Raw genomic sequence first — 18,423 nt, 5'->3', positions numbered from 1 at the left:
AGTCCGTGTTAGTTGCATCCAAAATACACAAATTAGAGGCAAAACAATAGCAAAAGTGTTCGGGAAAGTAGATACGTTTTGGACGTATCATGCGACAGGGTGACCCCCTGTCCCCTATCCTCTTCAACGCTGCGGTAGACTCCCTGGCCGAGATCCTGGAGAGGGCTAGGACCTCGGGCCATATTACTGGTGTGGTCGGACACCTTATCCCTGGCGGAGGGGTGACTCACCTCCAGTATGCGGATGATACCATGATTATGTTTGAGGGCTCGGACTTAGACATCCAGAACACCAAGTTTCTACTCCTCTGTTTTGAGGCCATGTCGGGCCTCAAAATTAACTTCGATAAAAGCGAGGTTGTGGTCTTGGGGTACCCCCGGATATTCAGCAGCGGATCGCTGACAACCTCAACTGCAGGTTGTCATCTTTCCCTATGAACTACCTGGGAGTTCCTGTTAGGGATTCTAGGATCCTTATTAGGGATCTTGCCCCCTTGTTGGGGCGAGTTAGAGCGAAGGCTGAACCATGGTGTGGGAGATTCACCTCCAAGGGTAGCAAGACGATTCTCATTGACTCTTGTCTGTCTAGTCTTCCCATGTATATCATGGGTCTGTACATCCTTCCCGAAGGGGTACATGCTGCCTTCGACAAGGAGCTATCCCGCTTCTTTTGGCAGGACATGACAGGACGCCGGAAGTACCACATGGTCAAATGGGCCGATGTGTGCGCCCCCAAGGACCTTGGGGGCATAGGTATTATTTCCTCACGCCACATGAACGTGGCCCTCATGTTGAAATGGGTGTGGAGGATCTTGTCAGACGACGGGGGCTTGTGGCTGAAGCTGATTAAGGCTAAATACCTGCGGGGTCGGCCACTCCTTGCTTGTGACCGCCGGGAGGGATCTCAGTTTTGGAGAGCCCTCCAGGACATCAAGCATGAGATTCGAGCCGGACTCTCCCTCTCCATAGGCGATGGTAGAGGGACCATGTTCTGGCTCGACCCATGGCTTGGCGACCGCCCCCTGAATCTGGACTTCCCGGACCTCTTCGCCATTTGCGCTAACCCCTCTATCCTGGTTGCCGAGGTGGCACAGGAGGGATGGGGTATTTTGTTCCGCCGTGGTCTAACCCAGGGGGAAGCCCTGAGTCTGGCCTCGCTGCGGGACCTCCTCCCGGACACCCTGCCGGGAGGATTAGATGCGCCTTCCTGGCGCTTAACCCCTTCTGGCTCGTTCTCAGTACGGACGGCCTACATGGCTATGTTTAGGGGGCCTCTGCTCCCATGGACGGCCCCGCTATTTAAGGCCCCTATCCCGCTTAAGACGAAGATTTTCCTTTGGCAGCTGCTGAGAGATCGCCTCCCCTCTGGGGTGGAGGTTCTGAAGAGGCACGGGCCGGGCGACGGGCTTTGCCCATTGTGTGCTGTTCCGGAGACAACGACACACATCATGTTCTCCTGCCCCGCGGCACGCTTCCTTTGGAGCTTCTTGCTGGAGGCGCTGGGGCCTGAGTGGCAGGCCTCGGCCCTCGGCGAGTTCATCGAGGTCCGTGCGAACGTTACTGGTAGGAGGAGGCGCCTCTTCTGGTTATTGTTCGCGGCCTTGACCTGGACTCTGTGGACTGTGCGCAATAAGATGGTCATCGAGCGTATCTTACCTCGTCGCGCGTCTGACTCTGTCTACTCTTTCTTGGCTTTGTTGCAGCAGTGGTACCCGTTGTGTAGACAGCGGGACAGGGAGCGCTTGGACGGCATGCTGGAGGATCTTCTCGCGGCTGCCCGTCGCATATCTACACCGTCCAGCCTCTGAGTGCACCTCTTGTGTGGGGTGATGTATCGTCTATCTCGTGTGTGTGGGCGTGTTGTGCTTGCCCCAGCAGACTCTTGATGTGGCGTGTGTGTTCTGTGTGCAGTATCTGAACTCTGTATGGTTGTGGTTGCTTTATTTATAAAGCGGGGCGAAAGCCTGTTTCGAGGAATCTGTAGTCGATGCCATGTTTGTTCCCATGAGAAATTCACACAATGCTGATGCTTCCTTCCTTTACACATGTCGTTAGCTGATTTCCAAGGCTATTGCTGAATAATCAAGTCCGAACATTTGGTAACCTGTTCTGCTGGAAACAATTTCTACTGGGTGGGTATGCTGGGAACACGATAGATGCTTCAGTATGTACTATTCTGTACTCTCAAGTTTGAATGCTAGGCGATCAAACAAATCATTGATTTTACAATAGCTTGATCCATTTATAACTTCAGAATACACTTTCAGGTAAAATTAATACTGAACAGTGGTGTGATAACAAGTAATCGGGTTTGATAGCCAGTGATAGGTACTGACAAGGGCCAGCAGCACGTCACTCGACTACTGTGGCACCGTGCCTCCGGAGTCACTCCTGTCCCTGCATAAATCACCGGGAGTCCCTCCGTCCACATTCAACTTCTGCAGCGCCCACTCCAATGAGGCGGAGTTTGACAGGTTCAGGATGTTTATGGACAAATTCTTTGACGCCAAGCACCTGCACCTGCACCATGGAAACCTGGAGAGCAGGTTCTTCTTGGGGTTCCTCTCGTTCACCCGCCTCACGCGTCTCGGGCTGCAAGGGCCCATCAGGTCATAGTGGGTAGAGTCCTTGAGCAGACCCCCAACCTGGAGGTTCTGTCGATGTACATGAGGAGGAGAAAGAAGACGACAAAGATGAATATGGATATGGTGCCATGGACGATGATGCCCTTAGCCATAATTTGTTTGTACCATCCGGCAAGTTCATGGTTCCCGACGAGTCGAGCTTCTCGGTGCCTTGCTTGCGGCATCGAGTGAAGGAGATCAACATGGTGCTGTTGTTCGGCAATGCGCTTGTTCTTGAGAGGTTGTGCGTTGTCCTCGTAAGGGGTACGTTAGCATTGCAGTCTAAGCTCAAGAATGAGATCGAGAGCTGGTTGGTGGCCCAAGTCCCGGGCCTCTGCCTGATGGGCCAGCATCACAGCTGGATGCCCCAAGCTACATGGTCGAGGAAGAACCACCTGGTGCAGTCGACAAACGGAGGATGGTTGTCAGGTCGAGTGCAACCTCGGGCCTGCTGTCTTCTTCTCGATTCGCGACGCCGCCGATCCAATTCTGCTGTAACAAGAGAGCACCGGGGCAGGCACAGGAGGTGCCTCGGCCACGCAACCTGGGCGAGTTCTTGCTTGCGGCAAAATCACGCACGGACATGCTGATCTCTTCTCCAGTGGTGAGGCGCCGGTTGATCGAGCTCAACTTCCAATCCCGTCGAAGCAAACGGATCGCTTGGCAGCCTGTCGGTATGGACACCGAGCAATAGGCCCTACGCGTCCTACTCCGCAAGTTGGGGATCATTGAAGGTGATGAGTCGATCTCGGAAGAGGCAATCACAGCCTACCATCGGTTGTTCGAGATGCCCTAGGAGGATGACATGTTAAAAGTGATGGCTAAGCTCTACGGGTGGTCCATGGGATCTCTTATGGATGATCCAAGTGTTGCCATGGAGTCGACGGGTTGCAGACTCATCGAGGTTTGACCACTCTTTGGTTGCATCGGGTGTCGTAATCGTTTCCATGACGATCGACCTAAGGATGGGGATCTGGAATGCGCGGGGGCTGAATGATCCAGCACGTCGTACTAGTGTGTGTAGTGTAGTTCGTACGATGGGTGCGTCAATTGTGTGTCTCCAGGAGACCAAATTGGATGGTGTAACTCCCTCTCTTGTTATGGGTGCCTTGGGCGCGGATTTTGATGGTTATTTCTGTTTGTCGACGGTTCACACGCAGAGGGGGGATTATTATCGCATGCAGGCCCTAATCACATGGGTGGGGCGCTCGGTTCAGCTGAGCAATGTCCACCTAGGGGATCACAGCCTAACGGCTTGGGTAACTCCGGCTCGGGATGATCCGTGGTGGTTGACCTGCGTCTACGGGCCGCAGGCGGAGCCAGATAAGATCGCTTTCCTTGCTGAGTTACGAGAGGCCCGCCAGGGCCCTTGGGTGGTATGTGGCACTTCAACCTTATCTACCAAGCCAAGGATAAAAATAATGCTAACCTGAATCGTCGCATGATGGGGAGGTTTCGACGCTTCATCAACGATTGTGAGCTTAAGGAGTTGTACCTGCATGGTAGGAGATACACATGGTCCAGTGAGCGCGAGAACCAGACCCTGGTATGTCTTGATCGGGTGTTTTGCACTGTAGGCTGGGAGGGCTTGCACCCTAGTTGCTCTCTTTGATGCATGTCATCTGTAGTATCCGATCACTGCCCTCTACTTCTCGACTGTACACCTCGCCTGCCTAGCCGGCGATGTTTCCAGTTTGAGATGTATTGGACTAAATTGGATGGCTTCAGTGAAACGGTTTCGGAAGCTTGGACTTCTGTGGCAGCCGACGAAGACGACCCCTTCCGGAGGCTTACGACACGGCTCAAGATGACAGCCCGTCGCCTTATGAGTTGGAGCGATCACCGGGTGGGCTGTGTCCGGTTGCAGCTCATGTTGGCGAGGGAGATTATCCTCCGGTTCGATGTGGCCATGGAGTCTCGACCGCTCTCAACCTCGGAGAGATGGTTGCGAGCGAAGCTCAAGCACGCCTACCTGGGTCTGGCTTCACTAGAGCATACCATGGCCCGCCGGCGGGCTAGGATCGCTTGGTTGCGTGAAGGTGACGCCAATATGACCTTCTTTCACCAACATGCGTCTTACCGGAAGCGCAAGAACGCGATCTACGAGCTTCAGGCTGATGGTGCGGTTGTCTCAGACCACGCAACCATGGATGAAGTTGCGTTTGAACACTTCTCTGCTCTTCTTGGCACGGCGGAGCAACATCAGTTCTCGCTCGACCTGGATTTCATTGGGTCTCGCTCGGAGGACTTGAGTTCCTTGGACGCCCCTTTCTCTCTTGAGGAGGTGTGGAATGTGGTTCGGACCCTCCTGCGCGGCAAGGTCCAGGGGCTGGGCGACTACGGCGGAACTCCTACAAGGTTATTGGGATACAGTAAAGTTCGACATCATGGCGTGCTTCGACAAGCTGTTTGAGGTGTAGAGGGTTTCAAGGTCTCAATCAGGCCCTGATTACCCTGCTACCCAAGAAGGCGGATGCAGCTGTGTTGAAGGATTACCGTCCGATTAGCCTTATCCACATTTTCACTAAACTGGTGTCCAAGACGCTTGCCCCACGTCTTGCATCGAGATTGGGAGATCTGGTTAAGGGGAACTAATGCGCTTTTATAAGAAAGTGATGCATCCATGATAACTTCATGATGGTGCAATAGACGGCTAAATACCTCACAAGCTCAAGGAGCCTCTGGTGTTGCTCAAGCTTGATATCGCGCACACGTTCGATTCAAGTGCTGCGTAAGGCTGGCTTTGGCCCACGGTTCTGCGAGTGGGTTGCTATCCCCCTATCCACGACCAACACGCGCATCATGTTGAATGGGGAGCCGGGTCCCCCATCTAGCATCGCAAGGGCCTCAGGCGGGGGGCCCCCTCTCGCCCATGTTGTTTGACCTCGTGGTCGAGACCCTCAACTGCCTCCTGGCTAACGCTAGCGAGTTGGGGGTGCTCCGTCAGTTGGCACCTCGGGAGTTGGGGGCGGGCGTCTCGCTCTACGCGGATGACGTCGTCCTGTTCTGTCACCCGGATAGGTCGGAGTTGCTCGTCGTGCGTGAGCTCCTCGCTTCCTTCGGGCACGCTTCGGGGATACACACCAACTTCGCGAAGTGTTCGGTGTCCCCCATCGGATGTTCAAAAAAGGTGGCTGAGGAAGCGGCAGCGATGATGGAGTGTCAGTTCACTCACCTACCGATAAAATACCTCGGCATACCTCTTACCCTACGTCGGCTGTCTCCGGCTGCCCTCCAACCTGTGGTGGACCGGATTGCGAACTGCCTCCCCAAGTGGAAGGCGGGGATGTTGGCCAAGGTAGGACGTTTGGCTCTGGTCAAGTCGGTCCTTGCGGCTATACCCCTCCACCAGCTGGTGGTCTTGGGCGTCACTGTGCGGGCACTCAAGCAGGTGGAGAAGATCCTTCGCGGTTTCCTGTGGGTGGGACGTAAGGAGGCTCATGGGGGCCACTGCCATGTCAATTGGCACAGGGTGTGTTGTCCCCTCGAGCTTGGTGGGTTGGGCATCCCAGATCTCGCCCGGATGGCGGTCAGCCTCCGCGTACGGTGGCTCTGGAGGATGCGTACGGACCTCGACATGCTGTGGCATGGGCTAGATATGCACTTCTCGATAGAAGAGCGGCGCATGTTCGCTGCATCCACCAGGATGGCACTTGGCAGCGGAACGTCTGCCTTTTTCTGGGAGGACAAATGGTTGCATGGTAAATCCATCGTCGAGATTGCGCCTGAGCTACTTAAGTTGGTTTCGGGGCGCATTCGGAAACGGAGGACTGTCCGGGAGGCCCTCATCGATAGACAGTGGATTGCTAACATGCGCGGGGCTTTCAGCAACCAGGTCTGGCGATTGACATGGGGAATTCAGTTTGTTGACACTCGTGACAGGCTATTGTGACGGTGGATGGCAGATCGTGTTTACACGACTGCCTCTGCGACCAAGATATGGAGACTATGGAGCACATCCTAGTCGGATGCCCCTACTCTCGGATCACCTGGCCGGCGGCAGTTCCGACTAAGGGGTTTTTTTGTTATGACTGGCACGGTCTATCACAGGAGGAGGCCCATTAGACAGGCTTAGTTAGGGGCTTAGCCCAATTAGCAGATTTCTCTTATATAAGCAAGTTGTAATCGACCAGAATCATCAAGCAATAAACTCATAAGTTATTGCCGACTCCCAGGGGAGTCGGATCCTAAACCCTAGCTGCCGCCTTGCTCCTGCGCCACGCCACCCAAGCTCGCCACGACGCCCTCTCGTCGCCGGCCACGCCTTCCTCCTCTCCAACCTCGATTCCTTCCATACAATCTACGCCCTAGGCCCGGTAGGCTACTCGCTCCTACCAATTTGGTATCAGATTGCTCTCGTTCGATCATGTCTTCGTCACCGCCCTCCACCACCATCGCGCAGCCGCTCCCGATGACATCCGGGCCGCCGTCGCCGGTCACCTCCGGGGCCCCTGCGCCGGTGATCCCCGGGCCCTCGTTCTCCACCACCGCCTCCGCGCCCGCACCTCCGGCCATCGTCTACACCCCCGAGCAGATGAGCGGGGCCATCAACGACCTCGCCACCGCCGTCCAAGGGATCCGCCTCTTCTTGATCGGATCGCAGGGGCCGCCACCGCCGCCGCAGGCGGCCGCCACCACCGGACAGCCGTGGTTTTCGGCGTTTTCGACCACGCCTCTCCACCAACAACCCCCCGCACCCCTGCTCTGGCAGCCGCCGATCACCTCCATCCCAAGCCCCTCGGCCTCGGGCGGGGTCCCCATCCAGCAGGTTCGCTTCTTGCCATCACCATCCCCGCTGCCGATACATAATTCCTGGGGAGTTACCTTTTGGGAGCGCTAAGACCTAAGAACATTTACACAATAAGTGGGCACATGAAGTCCAGAGCCGATACATCATTTCTGCCAAAATACTTTCAGCTGAATTAAGATTTCAATATTGCAAGCATTGTGATAATTGATAATGGAACTCTTCTAAGAAGGAAAATAAACTTACTGAAAATGGGACTCTTCTAAGAAGGAAATTTGCAATCACTGTCATCATTTGTTTTAAGTAATCTTATTGAAAATTGTTCTGCAGTACATATTTCTTTTTCTGAGACCAATATTGTAATCTAAATTCCATATTTTTGCACAGTAATATTGTCATTAATAGAGTCAGGCTGACCTTACAAAATTTGGCCAGGGAAATTTGATTAAATCAATCATCCCTCACAGGCATTGGTGAGTCATCTTATTGCTGAGGATGTATCTCTGGAAGTTGAATGTGATGCAAAGTTTGCACTATGCAATGTTACCAGCTGCTGAGACACACAACATAATTTCAGGGGAACTGCCTTCTGTGTGGGACAATACTCTTCCGGTTAGTGTTGTGAACCCTGTGCCCATTCAATCATCAGGTGCCAGAAACTCAGAATGATATATATGTTTGATTTTCTCTGCTTTGTTCTTCTTGTTTATATTTGCAGATGTATTCTCCCGGTAGTTCTTCTATTGCTTCTAGGACCTGATCTCGACAGTATTGAATGTTTTTGCTAAAGTAACACCAGGATTTATTGAAGGTATTATTGATCTTGCAACTGCAAATACAGCATTGCAAACTATATATCCTGGAGTTTTTCAAGCAGCTTAAATAATGCTTACATAATCTGTTTGTTTGTTCTAGATCAGCTTAATATTGTATAAATAGTTTTGTCAATCCCGTTGCAATTCATGTAAAATGTTATACATGGGAAATCAAATGGCAATAAACCATCAGATGTTTTCTTTTTTTTTCACCAGACGTATTCTCTTTTTTCTTTTCAAGTTGTCTGCCTTGCGGTTGCTACATTGTGTTATTTTCTTTCATTTATCCTAGAATTATCTGCTTTCTGCAACTTAGGGACATGACGTGACATTAATTATGTATCAGATCCTAACTGAGTTACTTGTCACTAAAAAGAACTTAACAGATAAATATTCCAGCAAGCAAATGATATCTATTATATTCCAAAAGTTCATTATTAAAATAAAAAGAGAAAATTCTCTTTAATTTTGGATGTTACAAGTGCAAGAAACTTTTGCTGCCATCTAGTTACAAGTTACTCTGATAGGGCGATTCCATCACCAGCATATTAGATCCTTTGCAGTCTCATCTTTCATTGCATTGATGCTTATTTGCTAAATTTATTAGAGAATTATGTGCCTTATGCAACTTAGGGGTATCCTGTGTCCGACGGTAATTGCTTATCAGGTCATAGCTGAGTTAATTCTTATTCAATATGGCGACACTAAAAAGGATTTCATTAAGAGAGAAAGTATTTGAGCAAACAAATGTTATCTATTATAATCTGGCTTTACTTCAAAATAACAAGAGAAAAGTATTTCTAATTTTAGATCTTACAAGTGCAAAGAACTTTTGCGGCTGTCTAGTTACAAGTTACTCTGGTATGGCGATTCCATCGCCAGGATATTAGCTCCTTTGCAGTCTCATCCTTCTGTAGTCCAGCTGCTAGTGTAGCTGAGAATTCCTCCAAAGCTGCAGCCCTGGAGAGAAGAAACCTTGCCAGCATCTTTTCGAGAGGCCGTCCTTGGTAGTTGTCAATGTTGATTCTTGTCAGATTATACTCCAAGCATCTGGCATATGCGCGCCAAAGACTCTGGGGCATCCGGCTGCTATATTCGACGGCCTCGTCCACCGTGACAGCTTCGGGCTCTGTATCTGAATCTGATTCGGAATTGTCATGGCCATAGAACCCTCTCGTCATCTTCTTCTTTGGAGGCTCTGGACCCAGAGGAAACAGCGACAGTACTTGGAGGTTCTTGGTGTTGGCAAGCAAGGCTGACACGGACCGAACGGCGTGGTCCGTGGGCAAGCAGCCCCGGAGGCTCAGGTGAGTGAGGCTGCCGAGGTCGCGCAGGACGCTTGTGAACATGCTGCTGTAGTAGGCCATTGATGGGCGCAAGGAAAGGTGAAGGTACGCCAGTTTGGCGCACTGGCTGATGAGCCTTGTGATTGGATCGAAGTCCCTTGGTCCTTTGCTGGAGAGGTTTTCGCAGATTTCAATGCCCACCGACTTGACTGTCGCGGGGTTTGCGACCGTGATGAATGAAGACCCGCGGGGAGGGAGGTCACCTTTGTAGCGCAGCAACTGCACGCAAGCGGAGTGCAGCTTGACGCTTGTGGCCTTGTGGCAGCAGATCATGGTGAAGGTCCGCAAGCGGGAGCTGGTCACGGCTATCTCTGTGATGGTCGGGCACTCCTCCAGGGTGAGGTTGACGAGGCACGGGCAGCTCGAGATCAGCCGATGCAGCTCACCACGTGGGTCCATGATCCTGCCCAGGCAGAGCGTCTCCAGCGACGCCATAACAACGGTTCCCGGCAGATCGAGGGTCCAGTTTGTCAGGCTCAGGCGGCGGAGCGTGCGGCAGCCGAAGATATGGGGCTGCGTCTTGGTGTACCTGTTCCTCTCATCTTTGTTGAAGTCCGCCGAGTTCCTCTTTCCGGTGTAAGGGCAGCGGATGGAGGGGCAGAGTGTGTTCATTGAGTCGTCATAGTAACTCAGATTGACGTCGAGGTCCTCGACGCCGGAGTTGACAGCGGTGACGATCCACTGGTCGAGCAGCTCGTATGGTGGGTGGCGGGCGGTGACATGGAAGGTACGGATCGGGGTGGCGGCGCCCTTGCCCATGATCGCGCTGGTGACCTGGTGGTCGAAACAGACCTTGAGGTCGCTCAAGCTGCGGCCGTACCGATCGCCCGACTTGGTGTCCACTAGGTTGACGACGGGGACGGCCTCGTGGACGCGGTGCCACCGGCGGGAGAGCGCGCTGCTGCGCACGGCCTCGTCGGACATGAGGTGGGAGAGGACGTGCTGTAGCGCGTTGTCGGGGAGAGCGCTAAGCCGGTCTCCTCCCTGCCTGTGCGACGGCGCCATCTTCGTCGAGGCGGCAGATGCGTCGGCCTTCCCGGTGATGGATCAGATCAGTACGTACGTATATCAATTGAGATCGATGCCGTGTTTGTGTTAACAGATTTTGTACTCCGTAACAAAATTTGTACTACTACCAAAATTTCCTCTTATCTCGTGGTTAGTCGGTTGAGGCTGCGGACTATAAACCTTGCCCTAGTCGGTAACGTGACCTTGCCTTATACGTAGTCGGTAACGCGACGAGATCAACGGCGTAATTGCCGGATCCACCTTAAACTCTACGGAAACCTTGCATATGGCCAGATCAACGGCGTAATTGCCGGATCGGATCGACATGGCTTCGGCGTCGCCGTCATCGGGGAGCAGAGACCGCCTCAGCGACCTTCCCGACGACGTGCTGGGCCACATCCTCTCCTTCCTCCCCACCAAGCCGGCTGGCCGCGCGGCGGCGCTGTCCCGCCGCTGGCGCCACGTCTTCTCTAACGTCAACACCGTCTCGCTCGAGGAGCAAGCAGCCAGCGCCAACACCATTTACCAGTCCCACGACTGGAACACCACTCACCACGACTCCCAGGAGACTCAGACCCACAGCGCCGCGCTCCTCAAGGACGTCTGGTCGGCGCTCCTCTGCCGTCGCAGCTGCGCCGGCTTCCACGTGCCGCTGCGCCGCCTCCGCGTTGCCTTCAACAGCTGCCCCGGCTGGAACAGGCGCCACGTCGACCAGTGGCTCTCCTACGTGCTGCGCCACAGCAGAAAAGAGCTCCACCTCGACCTCTGTTTCCGCCTCGGCCCGACCTGTGCACACCGCGGCCATGACGACGACAGGCCGAGGCTAGCGCCCGGGTCTTGGTACCAACTACCAAGAGGGCTCTTCTCCTGCGCCGCCATGCGCTCTCTGTGCCTCAGCTACTGCGGCCTGAATCTTCCCGCCGCCATCAACCTGCCCTTCCTCGAGACGCTCCGCCTCACCGGCGTCGACCACGGAGATTCCGGGAGCAGCATCCGGCGGCTGATCGCGAGCTGCCCCTGCCTGCTCGACCTCACGCTAGAAGCCAACAACAAGCTCCAGAAGGTCTCCATTCTCGACAAGCGCCTCCGGCGGTTCACCCTCTGGTGCTGCCACAGCATCTTGAGTGTCGACATCGACGCCTCTGAGCTGGTGTCGCTGGACTACCGCGGAACGGTGCCCCCGGAGTCGCTCCTCTCCCTGCACGGCTCGCCGGAGAAGATCATCCCCTTGTGCACCGTCGATTTCTGCAAAATCGACTATTGCATGATGGCGCAGCGTGACGGGATTAAAATCAACTCCTTTTTCGAGGAAATCTCCAACACCAAGCGCCTGCATCTCCACCATCGGCAAATCCCGTTCAGTTACAACTTCCAAGGGCTTCCTTTGTTTCCCAACCTGACGCAGCTGGCCCTCCAGGGGGGCATTCAGAGCCCCAACGCGGTGCGTGGGATCCTGCGGCAGACGCCAAACCTCCAGGTTCTCTGGCTATTGATGGAGATCCTGCGGCAGACGCCAAAGCTCGAGCCTCCCAACGAGGCCACCTTCTCGGTCCCGTGCTTGCAGCACCGAGTGAGGGAGATCAACATGATTCATTACCAGGGTGATGAGCTGCAGAGTACGGTTGCCATGCTCTTGTTGCGCAATGCGCTTGTTCTTGAAAGGCTGTGCGTCGTCTTCGTCAAGGGATCACTCCAGGTGCAGGCTGGGAGGAAGAAAGATATCCAGAGATGGGTCGTCGCCGCTGATGCACAGCAGTTCTTCCTCTGATTGGGTTTAGTTATCGTCCGTGAAGCAATCTCACAACATTTTTCTAAAGCAACATACATGAGAATAATTTTTCTGTAAGATGATTTCGGTACCTAGCTATTTGTTGTTGTGCCTAATAAAAACATGTGTTTTGATTCATCAAGCACTCTCAGAATTTGTCTTAAAGAACTAGAGAGTATTTGTTGCTGCAAGATTTTTTTGCATATTCTTACTACGCAGCGGCAGAGCTTGACACGAAACTTTGGGCGGGCCAGAAATATTTTTTCGCGAGAAAACAACAAGAAGCAGTGAGTTTGGAGCCAACGGTTTTTTTTTCGTTCTCGAAAAAATACCAGTGGGGTACCTGTATTACCGGTTACCGGAAATCTCGGTAATACCGGACTAAATACCACCCTAGATTCTTCAAACAAAATTTAAAACTTGTGCAAAATTACTTAAATTTGAGCAAATTATAAAATACCGTTATATATTGGCCGGTATATTTTAATACCGGTGGGTACCGGAGAATTCGGTTGAGTATTAGGCAGGGGATCCAGCGGGGGTGTCATAGGTGCCATGGTACCGTGACAAATGCACATTTTTGTAATTTAGTATTCCCTCCATTCAAAAATGTAAGAAGACATTTTCATTTTTTTTTATAAATGTATGTATCTAGCTATGCTTTATTGTGTAGGTTCACTCATTTTGACATGTATCAGATACAAAGAACCCATAGAGAAAAAAGTAACAAAACAAAAGAATGTTAAACATCCGCCCGTGATCAAGGTGTGATGCTGTGCAGTTAACAACTCACGGTGCTTAGCTGTGATAGCTTGTAGGTCTCCTAATGTGTAAATTGCTTTTAGAATATAGTTTATTTCTACCATCTTTCCCCTTTGTTTTGTTTTTTTTTTTGTTTTTGTTCTGGTAGTAGTTTAATTTTACGGGTAGAGCCCTATTGTTTTCCACTGTATTTTTTTTAACATCTGGAAAGAGAATACAAAAATAAAAGTTAAGGAAAAGATACTGGAATTTTTTTTAAATCACACTATATTAAGCAAGCAAGCCGCCTCATTAAAAACCTTCCAGCCTCCTTAGGTACCCTGATAAGGAAAAAAATGCGTAAAAAACTTTCTGCCCGAGTTCAATAGAATGTTACATCTTTCATTACAGCTTGTAAAATAAAACTAGGAGCATCATCGTCCCAGAAAAAGGTAGTGCTAGAATTAAACGAGTATCTTGGCAGAGTATGCGCCACACCATTTGCTTCTCTTGGACAATGTTGCACCATGATGTTACCAATTCTTTGCGCGATCAGGGAGAGGATGGTAGAATAAGGGCTCAAAACCTCCCTCTCTCCATTAAAAGCTTGCACTAATTCTAGACAATTTGACTCAACTATAACCGGAGCACATCCCAGATCCTCAACCAGCTGTAACCCTCTCAAAAGAGCACTTGCCTCAGCCGTGGTAGCATTTAGAAAATTATCTCCAATCCAAGTTTTACCAGCAACAGCTCTTCCTTTATGATCTCGGAGCACTGCAGCAACCGATCCTGTACCATTAGGAAAAAATTACCATGCAGAGCCCTCCATATATAAATTTTGACTTTGCTTCGAACTTTAAGTTTCCATAAAATTTCCCACACCGGATTATGGGAGGAGGAGCTCTGGTTTGCAGCCCGATCCAACTTATGCCCATGTAGATGATTCAATTGAACATAGTATCTTACTGGATTTTGTCATATGCCAAGCAATAAAATCTTCAGTCATATTCTCACTCACTCAGTGGAATTCTCAAGATTCTCATAGCATCGATCGGATTAAATAATTCCTTCACCATAATTTCATCCCATTGCATTGTATCCAGATTGATGAGTTCACTCACATACCTCAGCAAAATTTGTCCTTTTGGAGTTTGGATACTGGAAAATATTGATTCTCCCTCGTGTACAACATGTGTTTCCAGATTTTGTAGTTGTACTTTTTCTTTCACCTCAACCTACTGTCCCAACTCAATAGTACTGACATTTCAATCGTACCAATATACATGTGAGCATTGGATTGCAGTTTACTCTAAAATAACACTTGTGTGTACGTTATGATGGTTTGAATATCAGAATTCTGAATTCTGCTTCTTACATTTCCAACTCCTAGTTTAAAATCTTTGGATTTTGGGATACGTCTTATTTTGGCTCGCCCTAGCTGAGGCTCATCACCTAAGCTAGAATGCAAAGCCCATAATGTGCTCACATGCTTTTTTTTCTCTCCTGTCACCAAAACTGTATGCTGCAATCTGAATGGTACTCTCTAACTTTGTTCAATTCTGGTTTAAATTAGTTGCTTATACTCAGCCTGAATGCTAATCTTCAGCTTTAGTTTGGTTTATGATCAAGAAGATGCACCTATTAGCTACACTAGGCTTTAATTTGAACAAAATTACCAGTGCAATCACACTAGGCCTTGGAAATAAAATGTCAATATCCTTATCTGGTGCTTTCTTTTAAATCTATCAGTGTTTATTTTATCCTAGAGTTGTCTGCCTTTCGACTGCTCCGTTGTATTATTTGATTTTATTTTGTTCACAATTTCGAATGATCTGCCTTCTGCAACATAACAAGAACACCTGTCCAACATTAGTCGCTCAACATATCCTAGTGGGGTTAGTGAGCTTATAGTAGAAAAATATGCAGGCAAAAAAGTGTATCATTAAAACATATCATCCTCTTACATGTGCAGGCAACTTAATTTTGGTGCCATCTAGTTACAGTTCACTCTGGTATGGCGGTTCCATCGCCAGGATGTTAGCTCCTTCGTAGTGTCTTTCTTACGCGGATAAAGTCCAGCTGCTAAAGTGACTGACAATTCGTCCAACGCTGCAGCCCTGGAGAGCAGAAACCTTGCAAGCATCTTTTCGAGAGGCCGTCCTTGGTAGTTTGCAATGTTGATTCTTTTCAGATTGTACTCCAAGCATCCAACGTATGTCCGCCACAGACTCTCGGGCATCCTGCTGGTATACTCGACACCATCAGCGACAGTGCTATCTTGTGGCTCGGTATCTGAATCTGATTCAGTATCTTCGTCGTTCATCTCCCATGTCCGCTTCTTTTCCTTTGGAGGCTCTGGACCTAGAGGAAACAGCGACAGTTCCTCCAGGTACTTGGTGTTGACAAGCAAGGCGGCGACTGACCGGACGGCGTGATCGGTGGGCAAGCAGCCCTGGAGGCTCAGGTGCGTGAGGCTATCAAGGCCACGCAGGACACTTGTGAAGCTGCTGCTGTAGTAGGCCATTGATGGGCGCAAGGAAAGGTGGAGGTAGGCCAGCTTCTTGCACTGGCTGATGAGCCTTGTGACCGGAGCTAAATCTTCTGGTGCTTTGCTGGAGAGTTTTTCGCAGATTTCAATCCTGAGCGCCTTGATTCCTACATGGTTGTTGACCACGAAGAAGGATGAATGGCGAGGAGGTAGGCCGCCTTTGTAGTGCAGCGACTGCAGGTAGGTGGAGTGCAGCTCCATGCTGCTGGCATTGTGGCAGCAGATCATGGTGAAGGTCCTAAGGCGGGGGCTTGTGACGGCTATATCCTGGATGCTCGGGCACTCTTCCAGCGTGAGATGGGCGAGGGACGAGCAACCCGAGATGAGTTGCTGCATCTCACCATTTGGGTCCATGATCCTCGCGAGGCAGAGCGTGTCCAGCAATGCCATGTCCACTGTTGCGGGCAGATCGAGCGTCCAGTTGGTCAGCCGCAGCCGGCGCAGCGTGGGGCACCGGAAGATGTGGTGGTGCGTCGTCTTGTACCTGTTCCTGTCGCTCTTGGGAAAGTCTGCCGAGGCGGCGCGGGACAGGCCGTAGGGGCAGAGCGTGTGCCTGGAGGATTCATTGTACCGGAGCTTGACATCGAGGTCCTCGACGCCGGAGGTGGCGACAATGGCGATCCACTGGTCGAACAGGCCGTATGGCGGGTGGAAGGCGTTGAGGCGGAAGGTGCGGATGGGCGTCTCGGCGCCCTTGCTGATGATCGCGCTGGTCACCGTGTGGTCGAAGCAGACCTTTTGGTTGCTGATGCCGCACCTGTCGCCGGTCTTGGGGTCGACAAGGTCGATGACGGGGACGCCTTCGTGGACGCGGCGCCACCGGCGGGAGAGCGCGCTGCTGCGCACGGCCTCTCCGGAGGCGAGGTGGGAGAGCACGCGCTGCAGCGCATTGTCGGGGAGAGCGCTCAGCCGGTCACCTCCTCTTCCCTTCTTGTGCGACGGCGCCATCTTCGACGATCAGATGCGATCGGCCGGTGCCTGCCTATTTATCTCGATCTGTTAACCGACTCTTGTTGTTGTTTTTTTGAGGTAACCGACTCTTGTTGTTGATTGATTAAAGTCGGTTGATCTCTGTAGTCGGTAACGTGAATTACGAGGCCTTCCAGTATATTATATACTCAAGTTAATACGCAAGTTACAATTGCACAAGATCTGATCGCGATCAATATGGCTCCGTCCTCGCTGCCGAAGAGGAAAGATCGCCTGAGCGAGCTCCCGGACTTCCTGCTGGGCGCCGTCCTCTCCTACCTCCCAAATAAGGAGGCCGGCCGCGCGGCCGTGCTCTCCCGCCGGTGGCGCAACGTCTTCTGCAACGTCGACACCGTCTCGTTCGCGGAGCGCGACGGCGCGAGGTCCCAAGACTGGACCACCTTCTACTACGATGCTAAGGAGAGGAAGAGCTGCAGCTGGGTGCTCCTCGACAACGTCTGGTCGGCGCTGCTCTGCCGCCGGCGCTGCGCCTGCTCCCATGTGCCGCTGCGCAGCTTCCGTGTCTCCATGGACAGATGCCACTGGTGGGATCGCTGCCATGTCGACCAGTGGCTCTCCTATGTGCTGCGCTACAGCGGCCAGGAGCTCCACCTCGACCTGCGCTTCCGCCTCGGCCGGATCTGTGAACACGGCAACAACGACGAGTCTTACAACGAGGGGCGGAGGCGGGATGGGTGGTATGAGCTGCCACCAAAGCTCTTCTCCTTCACGGCGTTGCGCTCGTTGTGCCTTAGCTACTGCGGGCTGAATCTACCGGCGGTTATCCGCCTGCCGTTCCTTGAGACGCTGCGTCTAACGGGTGTTGAGAAAGATTCCGAGAGCAGCATCCGGAGGTTGATTGCGAGCTGCCCCTGCCTTGTCGACCTTACGCTCGAAGCCAACAACAATCTAGGCAAAGTCTCCGTTCTCGATAGACGCCTCCGCCGGTTCGCTCTCAGGTGCTGCCACAACATGAGGACGGTCGACATCGACGCGTCCGAGCTGAGGTCGCTCGAGTACCGTGGCACGGTGCCCAGGGAGTCGGTCCTATCTCTCCATGGCTTACCGGAGGTCTTCCCCTCGTGCACCGTCGATTTCTGCAGAGTCATCCCCGTGGATCCAGAGCACCACATGATCAACATGTTTCTCGAGAAAATATCAGGGGCCAAGCGGCTGCATCTGCACTATAAATGCCTTCCGGCTAGCTCCTTCGAGCGGTTACCGTCGTTCCACAACCTGACGCGGCTGGCGCTGCAAGGCCCCCTCCACAGCCCTGCCGTGGTGCGTGTGATCCTGGAGCATATGCCGAACCTAGAGATCCTCTCGTTTTTCATGGAGTTCGCCGAGGTTGTTGAAGGTCTCGTGGTTCCTGACGAGTCGAGCTTCGCGGTCCCGTGCTTGCAGAGCCGAGTAAAGGAGATCAACATGGTGCACTACCAGGACGACGTGCTGCAGAGGACGATGGCCTGGCTCCTGCTTCGGAACGCTCTTGTTCTTGAGAGGATGTGCGTTGTGCTCGCCAAGGGGCCGTTCCCGTTGCAGGAAGCACTGACGATGGAGATCCAAAGCTGGATGGTGGCTACCGACGCAGAACAGATCTTCTTGTGATCGAATAATTTTGTATGCAAGATTACAATCTCAGGACATTCTTATGAAAGAACATAGAGTAATTCTTCATGCAAGATTATAATCTCGGAATTTCTTTCTAAGCAACATGAGAATAATTTTGCATGTAAGATTGCAAATCTCAAGATATTTTTTTTTCCTGAAGGAACATGTAGATTCAAGAATAATGTTTGTATGTGAGAACACTCGTTACATTGTCATGCTATGTGGAGAGTGGCCTTTTGGAGGC

Source organism: Lolium rigidum, chromosome 7, assembly GCF_022539505.1.
Source record: "Lolium rigidum isolate FL_2022 chromosome 7, APGP_CSIRO_Lrig_0.1, whole genome shotgun sequence".
NCBI lineage: Eukaryota > Viridiplantae > Streptophyta > Magnoliopsida > Poales > Poaceae > Lolium > Lolium rigidum.
Note: the sequence above shows the minus strand (reverse complement) of the source record.